Here is a 12,803-nt window from a genome sequence, read left to right as displayed (position 1 = left end):
GTCGTAGAACAAAAAAATGTGTATAATGGATTCTTGATTTGGGAGATAGAAAGCTTGCACATTTAAAAAATGAATATAATGTAGTACTTATACTACCTGAACTCTCAATTACAAATTTTGATGACTCAATTCATATAATTGTTGAGTTAAGCATATTTAATCAATACACGATTTAGAATTATTAGTTATATCATTGTGATCATATTTCTAAACTCAATAAATATATATAAGAAACATATCATTATCCAATTTCTATGTGTTCCTTTTATATTTTTATTATTAATTTCACAAACTCAATCACACACCCACGCATGGGGTCTCTTGCTAGTTAGTTAGTATATAGAAGTAGGGCACGGATTCAGTGTGCGGGAGAAGTTTGCACACCAAAACGCCAAAATACTTTTTGGCGTACCAGTCAGCTAGAAAGTATCAAAATTAAAATATTTATTTTTGTGGGGTCTTTTTTCCAATTACACATAAAATAGAGGGGTAACTTTTTTAATTTTTTTAAATGAATACATTTTAGTATTTCACTCAGTTGTTAAAAGCCGCTAATTTCCTGCAAATTCTCTTCCTCTTCTTCCTTTGCCGTCGCAAGCACATCCTCCTTCCATTATCTCCACCGCAACAACCACTCAATCCTCTACACCGCCTCTCCTACGATTTTTTACGCTACCAACTCCTTCTCTTCCCCACTTAGTCATGGTGGCTTCGGCACTGTCTTCTCTGGCACGCAGTCCACTGCCCACACTCCGTCGAAAATTATAGTGACTCATACCGTCCATCCCTTCAAAAGTGCCCACATCCTCATGCTCAACAGTTGGATCCACTTCTATAGTATAGAGATTGGTGAAGCCATTGACTAAAGTTGGAGTCTTTGTGAATCGCCGTTGAAAAGGAAATTGTGAGCTGGGTCGGTGGAAATTATGAACAGTGGCGAAAAGAATCGAGAGTATTGAGCTGCATGTGGTTTAGCCAACGCCACCTTTACCAACAACGAAGACCCATTTAAAAATTTTTTATTCTAGAATATTATGCACGGTTCCTTCTAACAAATTCTGCTGATCCGCCATGGCCACTGCTTCTGTTTCTCTTTCAACTGCGTTTTCTAATATTCTGTCAAAGCCTAAAACAAGATTAGGTGTTTTTGAACAATTAATTAATTTTTATGACAACTATAATTAATAAAATTAATGTAACAAATCACTAATGTTCAATATATATATTACTATAATAAATCAAGTTACTTTATAAATTACTAATTTAGAGTTTAGAGTTTGAAATTTAGGGTTTAGGGTTTTCTTTTCTTCTTCTTATCCTCGATATATTCCATCTTATTATTTGAACCTTAGAACTTTCTATATACATTTTTTTTTATTTTCGATTTATTTCACAACTCAATGATAATAACTATTGTTGAGTTAAAAAATTAACAAAATTAATTAGTGATGACAAACATTATTTTTGGGCAAAATAAATAATTAGTGTTGATTAATTTTAGTTACTTATTACTAATTGTTTATTGTTGCAGGCCAAAATTCCATAGCCCAAATGAAATGAAAAACAATCAGTAAGGATGGTGGGCTGAAAGCAAAATTAAGAGCCCAAGGAAAAGCAAATTAAGAAGCCAAAGAAATTAAAAATGGGCCAAGCATATCACTATCCAATCCAAGCCCAAGTTGAGTTCAATTCCCTCCATCTTACTGTTACCAAAGCAACGTTCCTCTCTTTTGTCTTAGTCAAATCAGAGCTTCAGAAAAGTAAGAAAGAGAAAGAGAGAGAGCTTCTTCCCTAAGCAAATCACCAAAGAAGCAAGAGAGAGAAGGATTAAGCTTGAAACACAGAAATCAAATCAGAAACTCCAAACCAAATCAAGCTTAGGTTAAAGGTAACCCATTTCCTCTTGCATGCATAAGATCTTCGTCTCTTCTTCCCAACTCTCTGCTCTATCCGAAATAGGATACAAAGGAAAGATGGTTTCTGTTCTTCTCTGCTGTGTATCCACGGTCTTAAACATGACTTGGGGACCAAGTTGGTTTTCAAGGGCTCAGATCAAGTTAACCATTGGAAGATTTCTATGGTTGCTGCTATATGGCTTTCGGTCTAGTTGAAGAAGTCAGAAACAAAGTTACTACTCTAAGGTTTAAGGAGAAAAAGTGACTCTGTGGGTTGGTGAAGCTCAAGGCTCAAGGTGTTGACCTTGGAAGAAGAACCCAGCAACATGCAAGGAGATAAAAGAGGTTTGCTTCTCATTCAAAAGCAAGGAGAGAAAACCAGTGAATAGAGGTTTTGTTCTGAGAGAGCTCTTTGAAGAAGTTCAACTAACTGGACAGTGTAACCTAATCAAAGATGCATTCCGCCAGTATGAAGAACTAAATCAGAGGCTTGCTAATATGGTTTTTTGCATAGCACAGAGGCTGTTGATGAAGTCAATCTCCTTCATATTTTACAGATTTTAATGTACTTTTCTATGTTTATCTTTCTGTAATTTCTTGTGAGAAAGCTCAAGTAAAAGCCATGAGTGAAAAAAGGCTGAGTGAAACACTTGAGAGAAAAGCCTAGAGTTATTTTCAGATTTCTTTAGGTATATATGTCTATGTCTTGTATCTTGTACTTGTGAAGTATCCCTTTCTTAGTTGGGTTAGCACTAAGAGTGAATAGTTAGGTATTAGCATAGCCAATGTCAAGCTAGGTTAGAACTTAAGTGTGAAAGGATTGGGTCAATCCTATGAAATTGGTGTATGTAATACTATTAACTATAGTGAAAATTCTTCCACTGTTGTGGAGGAGACTGGATGTAGGTTGCATAGCACAAAGCAACCGAACCAGGATATATGCTGGTGCTAGCTTTTCTCTTCTCTGCTGTGTTCTGTATTCTGATATTCATGAGACAAAAATAAATTATCTCATAAATTTCTGCTGCTGAGTACAAACAGAATCAGAATTAAAAGTTTGTTTAAAAGGGTCATAACAGCAACTTAAAAGGAAGGCATAGATTCAACACCCCTTCTCTAAGCCTACCACAACCTTCAATTGGTATCAGGAGCTAAAGTCTCAAGAATCAAGCTTAACCGCTTGGAGCAAAGATCCAATGGCGAACAAATTGGGCATAACCACAGTTGCCTACACCCTCACTGAAGGCCAATCAAACAACCGGCCACCTTTCTTCAACGGGAAGAACTACTCCTACTGGAAAGAAAGGATAAGTATTTTCATCCAATCTATTGACTACAACATATGAAATATTGTTGTGAGCGGTCCCAAGATCCCAATAAAAACAAGTGCTGATGGAGTGGTGACTCCAAAAGAAGAAGCTGAATGGAATGAAGATGATAAGAAGAAGATAGAGCTGAATGCTAAAGCAATCAACCTTCTTCACTGTGCTATCAGCTTTGAAGAGTACCGGAAGGTTTTTAGATGCAAGACAGCCAAAGAAATCTGGGAAAAACTCCAGGTTACACACGAAGGAACTAAACAAGTCAAAGAAACGAGGATTGATATGCTGCGAAAAGAGTACGAGATGTTTAGTATGAAGGATGGAGAAAGCATTGATGAAGCGTTTGAGAGATTCTCAATCATAATCAACAACCTTGATGCTATGGGTACAAACTATGCAGAACAAACCTTGGTGAGAAAACTCCTTAGAAGCCTCACAAAAGAATGGGAAAACACTGCCACTGTCCTAACTGAGAGTAACAACATAAGTCCCATAACCTATGATGAGCTGAGAGGAAAACTCCTTGCCTATAAAGCCACACACACAAACACAGACTCAAAGAAAAAGGGAATAGTCCTCAAGTCACAAATAGAACCGAAAGAGAGTGAGTCTAGTGATGGTATTTTCAGATTTCTAAAATCTGAACTTGAAAAATTAAAAGGAAAGCACATTGTGGATCCTTCTCATGAGTTAATTGCTGAAAATGAAAGATTAAATGATATGATTAAAAGACTGAATGGTGACTTAGCAAAATTTGCTCAAGGTTCTAGTAACTTGGACAAATTACTTGCAAGTCAAAGACCATTGTTTGAAAAATCTGGTTTAGGCTACATAGCCAAGGAAGATGCAGTTTTCAACACTTCCTCTATAAAATTTGTGGCTTCTTCATCAAATACCAAATCCATACCAAACAAATCGAGTATTGGATATGTTTCAACTTTTGAAGAAAAATTTGATGAAGTGTACACAAGTGAAACTGAGCCTTCACCAAGAACTAATCCGAGTTCAAACCGGCTAGGTTTGGGTTACATTTCAAAAAATGAGGTTGCTTTCAAGAAACCACCATTTTACAACAAAACCTCATTTTCGAAAGGTAAAAATGTTCAAAGAAATTCTGGTGAAAATGCTTTTGTAAAGAAGAATAACTTTAATAAAAATCAGTTTGTCAAAAGAAATGCATCTCCTCCAAAAACTAGAAAATTTCAACACTTTAATCATTTCAAGCAAGATAACTCACCTCAATTTCAGCGACACACATCAGAAAATCATTGTGTTAATTGCAAGAAATTTGGTCACTCATATGCACAATGTTTCATTGAAAAGAGAGTCGTAGGAAACAAAGTTTATAATGTTGTTTGTGATTTCAATGCACTTGGGCAACCAAGATGGATTAACTTCAAAGGATCCAAATTAATTTGGATACCTAATGCTACTTGAAACTCTTCATGCAGATTTGCCTAGTATCCAAGAACAAAAAGGACATGTGGTACATGGATAGTGGATGTTCAAGGCACATGACTGGAAGGTCAACTTACTTCATCAAACTAAATAATGGAGGTTTTGTGACCTTTGGAGATGATGGTAAAGGTAAAATCATTGTTGTTGGAAAAGTAGGTAATGAAAAATCTACTTTCATTGATGATGTACTTTTGGTATGTGGTTTGAAGCACAATCTTTTGAGTATAAGTCAGCTGTGTGACTTAGGATATTCAGTAATTTTCAAAAGACTTGAATGATGTGTTGTTAATGAAAGAACAAATGAAGTGATGTTTGTTGCCAAGCGTTTTAATAATATGTATGGACTTACTCTTGATAAACTAAAGGATCAAAATGTAGCTTGTCTTCACTCTAAAGAATCTGAAAAGTGGTTATGGCACAAGAGATTGGGCCATGCAAGTATGTTTCAAATAAACAAACTTGTAAAGAAAGAATTAGTAAGAGGTCTTCCTTTGATAAAGTTTGACAAAGACATCACTTATGATGCTTGCCAAATGGGAAAACAAACCAAAAGTTCTTTTAAATCAAAAGAAGACATCTCTACTAAAAGACCACTTGAATTGCTACACATTGATTTATTTGGTCCAACAAGAACTCAAAGCCTAGGTGGTAAATATTATAGGTTAGTAATTGTGGATGACTATACTAGGTTTGGTTGGGTTTTGTTTCTTGCACACAAAAATGAAGCCTTTTCGGCCTTTGAACCTTTTTGCAAGAAAATTCAAAATGAAAAGGATTTAAAAATCTCTTCTATAAGAAGTGATCATGGAACTGAATTTGAAAATAATTTATTTGAATCCTTTTGTGAGGAATTTGGAATATCTCACAACTTCTCTTGTCCAAGAACACCACAACAAAATGGTGTTGTGGAAAGAAGAAATAGAAGCATACAAGAGATGACAAGAGCTATGCTATGTGAGAGTAATGTTCCAAAATTCCCTTGGGTTAAAGCAGTTAACACGGCTTGCCACATTTTGAATAGAACAATCATAAGAAAATTTTTGAAGAAAATCCCTTATGAACTTTGGAAAGGCTACCCACTAAACTTAGATTACTTACACATCTTTGATGCAAATATTTTGTTTTAAATAACAAGGATAATTTGGAAAAATTTGATCCAAAGGCATATGAGTGTCTGTTTGTAGGATATTCCACAACTAGTAAAGCATATAGGGTTTATCATCAAGATGCTAGGATTATTGAGGAATCCATACATGTTACATTTTGTGATACTAATTTGGTCCAAAGCATTTTGGAAGATTGTGATGCAGAAAATCAAGCTCAAAAGGAAAATGAAACTGCTCAAAATAATGAAAAAGGAAATTCTGGTCAAACTGAACCAGAAACTGCAAATGCTGAAAATTCAAGAGACAATTCCATTTTGTCTCATTAATCTGAAGGAAATTCTGAAGCTAGTAGCATCCAGAATCTCTTGGTATCTGAATCTGCCTCCAAATTCAACAGACCTTGTGAATGGAGATTCTTGAAGAATTATCCTGAGGAATTTGTCATTGGGGATGTCTCTCATGGAGTGCAAACTCGGTCTTCCACTAGAAAGGTAAATGAAGGATCTAACATTGCCCTTATTTTACAAATAGAGCCTCAAAACGTTAAGGAAGCGCTTAGTGACCCCTCTTGGGTTAAAGCTATGGAGGATGAGCTTCTTGAGTTTGAAAAGAACCAAGTATGGACTTTAGTTCCTAGGTCAAGTGGAAAGAAAGTGATCGGCACCAAGTGGATATTTCAGAACAAGTTGGGAGAAGATGGTATCATTGCAAGAAACAAGGCAAGGCTAGTGGCACAAGGATATGACCAAGAAGAAGGAATAGACTTTGATGAATCCTTTGCCCCTGTTGCCCGAATAGAACCCATAAGACTTCTCTTAGCTTATGCTGCATTTTGTGGTTTTAAATTATATCAAATGGATGTGAAATGTGCATTTTTGAATGGTGTGATAGATAGAGAAGTGTATGTGGAGCAGCCTCCTGGTTTTGAAAATAAAGAGCATCCTAATCATGTTTTCAAATTATCTAAAGCTCTCTATAGTTTAAGACAAGCTCCGAGAGCTTGGTATGAGAGACTTAGCTCTTTTCTTTTGAAAAATGGTTTTCAAAGAGGCACCACTGACACAACTCTATTTATCAAAAATTCTAATGATTCTTTTATTCTAGTCCAAATATATGTTGATGACATTATTTTTGGATCAGCTAATGAATCCCTTTGTTCTGAATTTGGAAAGCTCATGACAAGTGAATTTGACATGAGTATGATGGGTGAACTTGATTTTTTTCTGGGGCTACAAATTAAATAAACTGAAAATGGTATTTTCATTCATCAAGAGAAGTATGCCAAGGAATTAGTTAAGAAATTTGGTATGGAAAATGCTAAACCCATGGGAACTCCCATGCACCCTAATTCAAATTAGATAAGGGAGAAACTGAGAAAGATGTAGATGAGACTAGGTATAGAGGCATGATTGGTTCTCTCATGTACTTAACTTCCTCTAGACCCGATATTGTGCAAAGTATTGGATTGTGTTCAAGGTTCCAATCCAAACCTAATGAGTCACATCTTTCTGCAGTTAAGAGAATCATTAGATATGTTTATGGCACATCCAATTTTGATCTATGGTACCCTAAGATTGATGATTTTTTGCAGTTGGTTATTGTGATGCAGATTTTGCTGGTGATAGAGTTGATAGAAGGAGCACTTCAGGTTTATATTGCTTCCTTGGAAAGTCCCTAAATATTTGGTCAAGTAAGAAGCAACCAACAGTGGCCTTATCCACTGCAGAGGCTGAGTATATAGCTGCTTCTTCTTGTTGTTCTCAACTTTTATGGTTAAAAACACAGCTTGCTGATTACAAACTAAATGCTGAAAATATTCCCTTGATGTGTGATAATATGAGTGCCATTAATATTTCTAAAAATTCAGTTTTGCACTCTAGGACTAAGCATATTGAAGTGAAATTTCACTCAATAAGAGAACATGTCCAAAAAGGGGATATTAGTATTCAATTTGTTAAATCAGAAGAATAATTAGCAGATATTTTTACAAAACCATTAGCTGAAGACAGATTCTGCATGCTTAGGACTTGTCTAGGAATTTTGAGTTATGATTCTTTATTTGAAAAATGCTTATGTATTTGCTAGAGCTTTTTGTCTCATAAACAGGTATGAGACAATTCTGGGCAGGTGATGAACATTTCCTTCAAATCAGCGTGTTCTGGGCTCGCTTCAAGTGAAACTCAATCTGGGCCAACATCAAAATTCAGATCATGAGTGGTCCAAATGTGTTTCCTTAAGCCCGACCTTCTCTGGGCCCAAATATGAATATTACAATTTTTTTTGGCTTGTGTGCTTAATCCTTTTTATAAAAAGTTTTCTTTTTAATGTTTTCTGGTCTAAAAAGATTTTCAGTTTGATTTAATTTTTTAAGGATTTCAAAAAATTAAAATTAATTTTTTTAAATCAAATCAAATATTTCTTTTATGAGGTCATGTCTTTTCAAGTCTTTTCAAATGGTGATGCAGTTGCATGTTTTGTGAAAAACTTCCTTGGGTACGGTTACCAACACTTCCTCTCTTCCCTCTATTAACTTCTCCTCGGTTTCCTCCACTATCTTTACTGTTTCTCTTCCCTCAAAAGCCTGAAACTAACCAAATGAGGAAGAAAACCATTGCTAAAAGGCCTCCTCGTGAAAAAGTGTATAAGCTTCCCACAAAGCCTTCCACTCGCTCCCAAGACCGGACCTTTACCCCATCTCCTTCTCCTCCTACCTCTCCTCTTCGTTGTGACCCCATGGCTCGGACCAAAAACACTCCAAGATACCCTGTCTCTGCCAAGCCAACGCCACCACCAAAGACGACGCCCTCCAAACCAGGCTCCTCAAACCTGGTTCTGCAAAGCCAAGCTCTTCCAAAGGCAAACGTCTGGCGGCTGAGGAACCTATTTCTGAACCAACTCAACCCAAATCCAAGTCGGTTCCTGTGCGCTCTCAACGAGGTAACACTCGATTCCCTCTCAAAAATGTTAAAGAACCAGACATTGGACATTTTGATCACAAAGCCTATTTTTTGGCCTCTCACTCAAACTATAATCCCTATAGATTCAAATCTGCTATGAATAATGATTTTTATGATGGGGTTATCAAGTATCGTACCCTGTGTCCCTCTTTTCTTGCTGATCTGCCATCTTTGAAACGAAAAGGTTTTCCATTTGTTGATAACTTTATTTTTCTGGACTGGAATCATCTTTTTGACATCAAAAAGCCTGTTTATCCCTTGTTGGTCAAAGAATTTTATGCAAACATGACTTATCATGAAGGCACTGCTCACTCATATGTAAAGGGCCGAGACATAGTTTTGAATAATGAAACTATCAGTGATGTTTTGAAGTATACTGATGTTGGGCCTTGTGCTTACACTTCTGTTAAGTGGGATGAAGGTGTTGAAATTTCTTATCATGATGCATTGGCTCACATTTGTGAACATGTTTCTTTAATTGATGGCATTACACCCACTCACAAAGTCCTAGGGTATGAGCGTGCTCAGTTGCACTGAATGGTCAACCACATTATTCTTCCTCAAAGTGGCTCATATCAAAGAGTTTCCTATACTGATACTCTTGTTTTATATGCCCTTCTCACCAAAACTGAAATTTTATTTGCATACTTGATGGTTAGATATATGTTTGACTCTGTTAGGAGTGAAAAAGACAAAGCACTTCCTTATGGCATGTTTCTAACTTGCATATTTGAGTATTTTGGTGTTGACTTGACCAATGAGGAATATCAAAATAGACATTCATACCTAAAAGGGGGTGGTTCAGTGAAACAGCAAAAAGGACCCACTAGATCTGAAAGGGTTGTCCTAGATGATGAAGATCATGACTTTGTCCCTGAGGATTCTCCTACTCCTTCCACTGAGGGTACATCCATCTCTATTGGGAAGAAATTTGTCTTGCTGAATGTAGTCAAAGATGTTGTTCAGGAGTTCGTTTCTCAATCAAATCACTTGATTGCTATGAGCAAAGAGCAAAGGAAGCTGGCTAGCAAGCATGAGAACTTCCTAAAGAAATCAAGAGATAGAGTGGCTGTGTTCATGTCCTTCATCGATAACCTTCAAGAGGATGAAGACCCTGCCACTGATGTTGAAGAGGAAGCTAATTCGGAGGGGAATGGTTCTGATGCCTAGAAATTGTCTCATGAAAACTGTTGCTGCTCTCTTTTTGTCTCATGAATTCTGTTTCTTTTACTACTGTTGAACTGTTTTATTTTGGATGACTGTAATAACTCTAAATACTGCTGCACTTTTGATAGTTTAGTTAGTACTTTGGACTGTGCTCTAACTCTTTTCTGCAGGATATAAGACTTTATTTTTTGTTGATCTTGTATATTATTCGTCCTTGATGACAAAAGGGGGAGTAATAGCTATTGAGTTGATTGATTGATTGACTTATACTACTGCTGAATTTTCTGTGATCTGATTGTGTATTTTTGACTGCTAAGGATATTAATGTTTAGCATAGAACTGAACTCGGTTTTGCAAATTGCTTTTGCTTTGCAAAATGCTTTTGCTGCTGTCATGATAAGAAAATATTGGGCTGAATCTGTGTTGCTAGTTATATAGTATCCCTTAGTCAAGTTACATTATGTATAGCTCTTTTTGTAAACTTAATGTAAACAGGAACAAAAAGAAAAGAGCATAAATTCAGGGGGAGCTACTCTTGAAAAGGAAAGGGGGAGCAACACAATAGCAAGTAACATCACTCAAAGGGAGTCTCTCTAACCTTACTAAAGCTTTAAATACTTTTGGTTTTTTAGCTTAAATATGTTTATCATCAAGGGAGAGATTGTTGAGTTAAGAAATTAACAAAATTAATTAGTGATGACAAACATTATTTTTAGGTAAAATAAATAATTGGTGTTGATTAATTTTAGTTACTTATTACTAATTGTTTATTGTTGCAGGCCAAAATTCCATAGCCTAAATGGAATGAAAAACAATCAGCAAGGATGGTGGGCTGAAAGCAAAATTAAGAGCCCAAGAAAAAGCAAAGTAAGAAGCCAAAGAAATAAAAAACGGGCCAATCATATCACTATCCAATCCAAGCCCAAGTTGAGTTCAATTACCTCCATCTTGCTGTTACCAAAGCAACGTTCCTCTCTTTTGTCTTAGTCAAATCAGAGCTTCAGAAAAGTAAGAAAGAGAAAGAGAGAGAGAGCTTCTTTCCTAAGCAAATCACCAAAGAAGCAAGAGAGAGAAGGATTAAGCTTGAAACACAGAAATCAAATCAGAAACTCCAAACCAAATCAAACTTAGGTTAAAGGTAACCCATTTCCTCTTGCATGCATCAGGTCTTCGTCTCTTCTTCCTAACTCTCTGCTCTATCCAAAATAGGATACAAAGTAAAGATGATTTCTGTTCTTCTCTGCTGTGTATCCACGGTCTTAAACATGACTTGGGGACCAACTTGGTTTTCAAGGGCTCAAATCAAGTTGACCATTGGAAGATTTCTATGGTTGCTGCTATATGGCTTTCGGTCTAGTTGAAGAAGTCAGAAGCAAAGTTACTACTCTAAGGTTTAAGGAGAAAAAGTAACTCTGTGGGTTGGTGAAGCTCAAGGCTCAAGGTGCACCTTGAAAAAAGAACCCAGCAACATGCAAGGAGATAAAAGAGGTTTGCTGCTCATTCAGAAGTAAGGAGAGAAAACCAGTGAATAGAGGTTTTGTTCTGAGAGAGCTATTTGAAGAAGTTCAACTAACTGGACAATGTAACCTAATCAAAGGTGCATTCTTCCAGTATGAAGAACTAAATCAGATGCTTGCTAATATGGTTTTTCGCATAGCACAGAGGCTGTTGATGAAGTCAATCTCCTTCATGTTTTACAGGTTGTAATGTACTTTTCTATGTTTATCTTTCTGTAATTTCTTGTGAGAAAATGCATTGTGAGAAAGCTCAAGTAAAAGCCATGAGTGAAAAAAGGCTGAGTGAAACACTTGAGAGAAAAGCCTAGAGTTATTTTCAGATTTCTTTAGGTATGTCTATGTCTTGTATCTTGTACCTGTGAGGTATCCCTTTCTTAGTTGGGTTAGCACTAAGAGTGAATAGTTAGGTATTAGCATAGCCAATGTCAAGTTAGGTTAGAACTTGAGTGTGAAAGGATTGGGTCAATCCTGTGAAATTGGTGTATGTAATACTATTAACTATAGTAAAAATTCTTTCACTGTTGTGGAGGAGACTGGATGTAAGTTGCATAGCACAAGGCAACCGAACCAGGATATATGCTGGTGTTAGCTTTTCTCTTCTCTGCTGTGTTCTGTATTCTGATATTCATGAGACAAAAATAAATTGTCTCATAAATTTTCGCTACTGAGTATAAACAGAATCAGAATTAAAAGTTTGTTTAAAAGGGTCATAACAGCAACTTAAAAGGAAGGCATAGATTCAACCCCCTTCTCTAAGCCTACCACAACCTTCACCTATCAATTATTTAACAAAATTAATTTGAAAAATACTAATTTCATACTCTATATAATTAATAATTTTTCATGACATATTACTATAATTAATAAAATTAATTTAACATAATAATTAATTTCTCATATCATATTAACAGAATTAATAAGATTATTTTTAAAATTTTTTAATTTCTTAGATTATATTATTATAATTAATAAAATTACTAAAAAAATAACTAATTTCCTAAATCATATTACTGAAACCTATAAAATTATTCTAAAAAATTATTAATTTTATATAACTATCTTATTAAGATTAATAAAATTATTCTCGATATCATTTAACTATAGTTAATAAAATTAATATAACAAAATTATTAATCAAATTACTCTAAAAATTACTAACTTAGAGTTTAAGATTAAGGGTTTATGAAATATTTATTTGTGTAATATAAGACTTCTTCTTCTTCGTATTATCTTCTTGAATTCTTTTATGTGTACTCTCTGTACTCTTTATATACTCTCTATCTATACTAACTTTTACAGTATCTTACTATAATTAATACTCTATATAATTAATAATTTTTCGTAACATATTACTATAGTTAATAAAACTAATTTAACAAAA

The sequence above is a fragment of the Arachis ipaensis genome, chromosome B02 (assembly GCF_000816755.2).
Source record: "Arachis ipaensis cultivar K30076 chromosome B02, Araip1.1, whole genome shotgun sequence".
Classification (NCBI taxonomy): Eukaryota; Viridiplantae; Streptophyta; class Magnoliopsida; order Fabales; family Fabaceae; genus Arachis; species Arachis ipaensis.
Note: the sequence above shows the minus strand (reverse complement) of the source record.